This window comes from Chenopodium quinoa, unplaced genomic scaffold (genome assembly GCF_001683475.1).
Source record: "Chenopodium quinoa cultivar QQ74 unplaced genomic scaffold, ASM168347v1, whole genome shotgun sequence".
Taxonomy (NCBI): domain Eukaryota; kingdom Viridiplantae; phylum Streptophyta; class Magnoliopsida; order Caryophyllales; family Amaranthaceae; genus Chenopodium; species Chenopodium quinoa.
In genome coordinates, this window is record NW_018744830.1 from 518,521 (window position 1) to 526,537 (window position 8,017).

The following is an 8,017-nucleotide window of genomic DNA, read 5'->3' on the forward strand; positions in this document are numbered from 1 at the left end:
AACTCATACTTGGGGGTGTATGGTTTAGATTCTTTCTTTTTCTTCTAGGACGGCTGCTCAGAGCTGTCGGCCGCCCAAACTTCTTTCCTTTTCTTATTTTCCTCTTTCCTAGCCGGCTGTGAAGGCCGACTCTCTTTTTTGTCAGAACGTTTTGAGTCCGACTGTTTACCAACGTTGCAGAGTTCTGTCGCCTGTATATAGACGTCTGCTTCTATCAGCGCTTCCTGGAGGGTAGCAACCCTCTTTCTGACAAGGTCGAACTTAAAGACCGACCCGTCTTTCAGACCTTTGAAAAAGTCTGTATAGGCCACTTCATGTAACACCCCAATAATTCTCTCTAAAAGAGAACCTGTAAAAACCAATGATAACCTGTGAAACCTGTATAACCTGTAAAACCTGAATAACCTGTAAGAGAATTATTGGAGTGCTACCGCCACGTGTTCAAACGTTAAGGCTAGTTTCAAAAATCAGCAGCGGAAAACTAATTTAGTTTTAAAAAGAATATAAGTTTCAAAACTGGAAGTCAAAACTCAAAGTCTTACAAGTTGGAACCATAACGGCCCTTATTCAAAATCCAGTAAAATAGGAAGTAATGGAACCAACACCAAAATAAAATTCAATATGTGTTATGAAATAAGCTAACTGGTTAACCAACTCTCCACTCAAATCCCATCACCTTGATGCAAGACAGTTTATGAAAAAACCTGTGATGAATCTGCTCCCCAATATCACAAGTGTAATAATTGGATCATTACAGGGTCATTGAAGGCGAAGGCCATGACCAAAGAAAAACACACAAAAGCACGCAATCAGCAACGCTGAGTACATACAAGTTACGAAATATAGTAAAGAGTTCTAGCATGATACTAACAAGCATTCCATACACTCACAATATTATCATTGACTCGAACACATGACTCCATAGTTACTCATTACTAAGTTTTTATTTAAATAGCATTGATCAATTCATTAATTGATTGGATTAAGCAATAGACCGGGTTGTCCCCTCGTGCTCCATTCCGGAACATTAAATAAGAAAACCCTATGCCTCCTTTTCGGAAGACATTGATAAACATCCAATGGCAGACGGGCGCGACTCCGTGGCTATAGCTAGTATGAGATCTCATCTAACTCATTATAATTTAAAAGAATTTAAAACAAGAGACTCATAGATCAGACGGCCTCTGAAAAGTGCACGGCTAATACCCCGTCAACCCCAACCTGATGTCATTACTCTAGATGTGCACAAATCCAGAGTTTTATTGCTCATCCTTCTTGCACTTTACGTGATTTACTAGTTTAAATTTGGTGATGACTCATATGCAAACAACACAACCAATCATACATCAATCATTCAAGTTTCCAATTCAATTCTTAATTTATCAGTGACAAACAACATTTATTATTGAATCCTTTAACTACCTCGGTGTATAAAGACCTTAAATGCATAAGGCACCTCATATCCACAATCTTGTCTTATAAGACTTTAACTATACCTTTACTCATTCCATTTCAATAAAACTGAATAAGTAATTAAAATGATTCATTCCATATGTATACTTGTAGTTTTGCTTCTAAGCTCTCCTTGTAAAGTATTGCATAAATAATGCTCATAAGGAAAAATCAATGTAATTTCTCATACATGAACTAAAGCAATCATCACATTTATCATCAATCAACTCATTACCAAACAATGTCAACCAATCCACAAGTTCCCTAGCATTGTTCTAGGTTTTTCCAAGTCCCTAAGCATGCTCCTAAATCAAGGTTCCTCGTATTCTTGTACGTACCTTGAGTCAGGCCCGTAGCAAGGGCAGGGCAGATGGGGCAACTGCCCCAGGCCCAAAATTGTTAAGCTCAACTTTCGTTAAAATCAGGGCCTCAAAATTTTACTGTATTAAAAGAAAAACTAAAACTTTGGGTCCGCGGCTGTATGCAATTTGAGGATTTCCCTAACATAATAAACGCTTCGATTCCTTGATATTCGCTCCCAAATAAACGCTTCAATCCCTTGGTAATTGCTCTCAGCATTTAGTTTCTCCTAAACGAATTTTATTTATTGCTACATCCCTAATCAAAACAATTTAATTATTTTGAGGGGTTTTGTTTGACGAACTGTAATTTGAGTAAGAAAAACTTTTCTCTTTCACTGAATCGCTTTTGACGTTGTTCAATTATGAAAGGTTAGGGTTCAATCTTTATAATTTCTTTCCAATATGAATTTTTAAATTTGCAATTTTTTTTTGAAAGAAATTATTATGAAGTATAATTTGTGCTCGACTGTTTAAGTTTTGTAAACTAATTCAGGGAATAAATTAAGAGGATTTTTTTGTTTTATTTTCATCAAAAGAGTAGTTTTAGTTATTATTATTATTATTATTATTATTATTATTATTATTATTATATATATATATATATATATATATTTGATGCGGAGATGAATGGAAACAATGACTTTAATGGGTTTTGTAAGCCACTTCAGGGAACAAGTGATTTGACATTTTCCCTACTGTTTAAGACTAAATGTTACGGAGTAATTAATCGAAAGAAATAATGATTTTTTTTTTGGGTAAGAGAATTTCGCTACTAATTAACAACTTAATTATCAATCACTAATACTGTTGTACGAAGTACATTTTCTTCAGATTCAATATGTTACAATGGAGTTAACATTGAAGTTGTTATTCTTGTTATTCTTTCATTTTGCATACCCTTCAAAGTTCAAACTCAAAATTTTTTATAATGCTTATTATATAGGCCCCAAATTATATGTTCGACCTAGGTCACTAAAACCTTAGAAACGGGCCTGCCTTGAGTACACAAATTGGTTGGCCACTTTAAGGCTAGAAGTCACCTTCTACGAAATCCTCTCCTAAACAAAACAACAATAGCTCAATTAATACCCAAGCAAACTATTTTATAGCAATACCAAACTATTTTAAAATCCTATAAATCATTGAAATAATACTCTTAAATTATTCCCAATAGCCAAAGTTAATAATTTAGTACTTGAACTATGAGTTCATATGCTAAAATCATAAAAGTATAGCTTATAGCATAAAATTTCAGCACTTTAAAGTAAAATTATAAATCTGAAAATTTAGTTTACAATTATAAAACAACCGCATAAACATTTTCATTTGAAATAATCGTTCTATAGCACGTTAGTATGTTGAAAACTTGAAAATCCATCATAAAACCATGATTTAAAGCTATTTAAAGTTGGGGTTAAAATCTGAAATTTTAGTTTAGTAGTAGAATATAGGGATACAAATATCTAAACTTGGAATATATAATTAGAATTCAATTATATTCATAAGTACCCACTTAAACCTTCAAATTTCACAACTCTAACCCTAGCATATACATAATTTGAAATCTGAAATTTAGTTTATAATCAAGGTAATTGAATTTAAACATAATTTTATACATACTATAATCAAAAAATTTAATCTTCCTGCTTTGAACCCAAAAATTCAGCTTTCTTAAAAATCTGAAAATTATTATACTCATCAAAATTTAAGGTTAGGATCATAATTAAACACAAGGTAAGTAATTAAATCAATCATTCACGCTTTAAACCCCCAAATCATGAAAAATCGACATTTAAAACCCAAAATCAGCTATTCTGAAAATCTGAAAATTACATATAACCATCGAAAATAAAAGGTAGAACCATATTTAAATACAAAGTAATTAGTTAAATCAATTATTCACGGTTTAATCCCAAAACATTGCAAAAATCACGATTTTTAAACCCTAATTTCGTAATTAATAAAATCTGAAATTAATCATGTACTTAGTATATAATAAACTCAACAATTTCGCAACATAACTCAATAAATTTGCAATATTCATCATGTATATGCATAATCAAATCAATAATTCATATAAAGATTAAATTTTTAAGGAAATTAAAACAAGAAAAGAGGAAGATAGAAGAGAAGGGAAGTGAGGGGAAACCGGCTGGTGGTTCAGGCAGCCGCGACGGGTCGCCGGCGGCGGCGACAACAGCCACGCAGGCGACAGTAGCAGCGAAAGCAGCAACGATTTTTTTTTTTTTTTTTTTTTTGTGTGTTTCGTGAATGAAGTAGGGAAACAAGGGAAAGAGAGTAGGGGAAGCAGTAGGTGGGTTTATAGGAGGGTTTTGTGGAAGAAGTTTACTTAATTAAAAATGAGGGTATGAGCTCTTTTTTTTTTGTTAGAATGGTAGTCATGGCCCAAAGTAAGTAATTCGTTTTTATTTTGTGAAATCTTTTCAAAATATTTTTTTATAAACATAAAATTATTAAAAAATATTCGTATACATAAAAATATATAATTATTATTTACTAAGAAAAAAATATGGGGGATTACACTTCATCAGACAACCCTTGAATCTGAATTCTCATCAGATTGAACCGCCTGATAAATAACTGAAGCCCTTCTCTCTCCCCCTGCTGAATTGCACCCAAATCAAGACTTGTTTTCTTAGCAGGGATGTTCATTAAGAAGTTGGACGTAAACAAATATGCAAGCGTCTTAAAATTGTTGATGCATCCGGCTGGCAATTGCCGAACCATGGCTGGGCAACGCCCTTCAATGTGGCCGGGAAACACCGACACCATGCGGCATCATCCAACCCTTGTAGATACATGAGGTTGGTGTATGTCATAAGGTGGTCTTCTAGATTGGTGGTACCATCATAGGTACCTACCAATACATTTTTCACCTTGGCCAGCTGTGCGGCCTCAGTTATTTCCTTGGAGAACGCAAAGGGTTGTTCCCTCAGTCTTAGCAGCCGGAGTTGCCAGTCCAAAGGTTGGATGTTTTGTGCCGCCTACCCTCCAAAGAGAGTAGGCTGCATGTAGGGTTGTCTATACGCCATGTATGGCTGTTGAGGCGCATACGGGGCCGCATGGAGCATCTGAGGACCAGAGTGAGCGGACATGCCGCTAGTCTGGTTCTCTCGGTTTGATTGAGAATACCTCATTGAGGTATTCTGAAAGCTGTCGTGTAAGTTCGACGTTGAAGCGGACTTTGACAGTTTTAAGTTCTTCTTCTGCTGGATTAACATCCGAGCATTAGAATAAGTTTTCTTTGAACCATCCGGCTGAACATGCCGGATGGCCTTTCTTTTCCCTGGCTCAGAGAACCGGAATTTGGCTAAATCGATCAAGGGCCTTTGTCCCTCTCTAGCTAGGTTTAGGGTAAGGAGTAGCCTCTCGGTTCTTGACCGGCTTGTTCCTCCCAGACTGGGAGGGATTTTTGGCCGACTGTTCCTTGGTGGAGACAGCCGTCTGTTTATCAATCAGGTCCTTAATCTCCCCTTTGAAACTTGTCATGAGAGTCATGAGCTCGTTTCTAGTGATAGGGGCGGAGCCTTCGGCCTCTTGGGATTGATCAATCGGCTAACCGGCTTGTTCGCTAGGAGTTGGTTGATCATTGTCCCGTTCCCTTCTTTCTATGGGACGAGTGCGTCTTGTTCTCAGGGAACCGTCGGCAGCCACATATGTACCGACTTCATAGTCGTCATCTATATTTTGGTCAGTATAAACCTGTGTGTCGGCCATAGGCAGCTTCTCATTAGGAGGCGGTACAGGTTCTTGTGGAGCCATCTTAGAAGTACTCTCCCCACAGACGGCGCCAAATGTTTCGGGGTTTTCTCTGTGTCCTTCGGGAGAGTTACAATTCCAAGACTGGTTCCCGGGCGCCTGTACTTGCAAAATAACGGAGACTCCAGTTGGTGGGAGTTTCGCCTCCAACGATCAAGTTAGAACGTGTTCGGATGTAAAAGGTGCGGAATGTAAAGGGGATCAGGCTCCTCTTAGAAGAGAAGTGATTATCTGACTATCCCAGACAACCTCAAAATTTGAGCCTTAGCTCTCAAGAGGTGAAAGCTGGAGTTAATGCTCAGCAATTAATGTACACGTGTGTTTATAATTTCTGAATGCTGTTTTCCAGGGGGAACATCTCCCTTTTATAGGGTCTCGTAATGTGTGCCAGTCCTAGGTTTACGGGAAACCTAGGTTTGACTGGGCTTCCTTGGAGTATGGGCCTTGGAAGGCTGCTTGTCCAAGTTGGCAATCTGTTTGCCATGTGTCATACCCTGATTGGTCCACTTTGGGCTCTTCACTGAGTGACACGTGGCGGACTTTGGTTGGTCCACGTGGATGACACGTGGAGGGTCCTGACTAGTCCATATGGAGGACACGTAGCAGAACCGGATTAGTCCATGTGGCGGGGTAAAAATCCCCTAATTAGATGTAATTAGAGATATTGGAGTATTTTTTTTTTTTAAAAAAAAGTGAGAGAGTTTAGGAAGATCCCCTCACTTTTTTGGTAATGTCAAAAAAGAGATGTATTAATATAGTATGGTATTCCAAAAATAGAATTTTTATAACTAATTTGAAACAAATGAATGAAAAAAACAGAATTTAAAAACTAATGTGAATCTTAGTCTGAAAACCAAAAGCCACAAGAATATAATCTAACCAAAATTCGATACAAAATACTCACCATGAATTAGACAAGATTTTTAATCTTAATTAATTAATTAATTAACTAAGATTCCATCTAATTAATCAATCTCCAAACCAACTAGGAACAAGTAACCTCCTAGACTAGTTTATGCAAACGAATTGAATGGTTTAACTAAAACAAATTAAACAAAGCATCGATTGATTGTAATCAAAACTTAAGTGCTTACACTCAAATTAATTATCAATGTATTTCATATGTGTATAATTAACGTGAGTACAACCCTATTTACATGCTAGCTTTCCTAGGCAGATTAGGACAAATCCCTAATTTAATACTAAATAAACTACTAAACCTAAACCGCCATGAAGACAAGATATTACACGGTTTCACAACTCACCAAATTAATATGATTTGTTTTAGTTATCCTAAACCAAATCAAACTAAGCTAGGATTCTTTCCTTATACACTAAAATATAGGATTGTAAGATAGATTAATGACTCATCTTCTCCTAACAAAAGACACATGTTAATTAGCTAACACCTAACTAACAAAACTATAACAAACTAATCAACTAGTTTAAAGAAATGAACTAAAAGGATTCTAACTTTAAAGAACTAGAAGAAACTTAAAGAAAGATTAAAAATCCTAATGCATGAACCAAGAAAAGCCCTATCAAGTGAAATGTAAAACTTGCAAGCAAAATTTATTTAAACTAATTAAATATTTGGACACCGAAGAAAGACTGTTGGCGGGAGGTGGAGACGTAGGTCCAGCTGAGACTATGTTCTACTGACCCGATCTTAGGCTGGAAATGGCTTCTCCGCACCACCAAGCAAACCGAATCCTTTTTTTGACATCCAAAAAAACGTGTCCATGCAATGCTTGACTTGAATCAATGTTTAGGGACAATAATCTATCTTGATGCATGATAACCAAATCTTTGAAGTTCTCCATGCTTAGACTTGCAAATGTTTCATTATCTACCTAAATAATAATCCACCCTATACTACTTGCCTTTTATTTGAACTAAATTAAATACCTTATTAACTAATTGATGAAATACGAATATCCCACTAATTAACTAACACAAGAAACCCCATGCGATAACAACATATTAATGAGTAGTTTAGTAGTGGATAAAGGTTAACTTGTAGTGAGGTAAAGGTTAGCTGTCAATGTAGCGGTTATTAGTACGAGTATAAGTGTTTGGCAAATATAGTGGATGAAATTTTAAATCACAATAAAAATTCATATAATATTTAAAAAGTAAACAAAATTTGTCAAACACTACTCGCCACCTTTCAAACGCTAACATTTTTAGTATTTGATAAAAGCTACCAAAACGTTACCTTTATCACTAAATATCTTGCTAAATGAAATGCTAACTTAACAAACACTACTATTTTTTCTTACTATTCTCTTTGTCCCTTATCTATATGCCTATTTCCCTTTTTTCATGGGAATTAAGGAACTTAGAGATTCCTTAAAACCCATAATTGGGAACTACAAATGTGCATGTGGGGTTACAAAGAGATAGAGAGGAAAAAAAAAGGT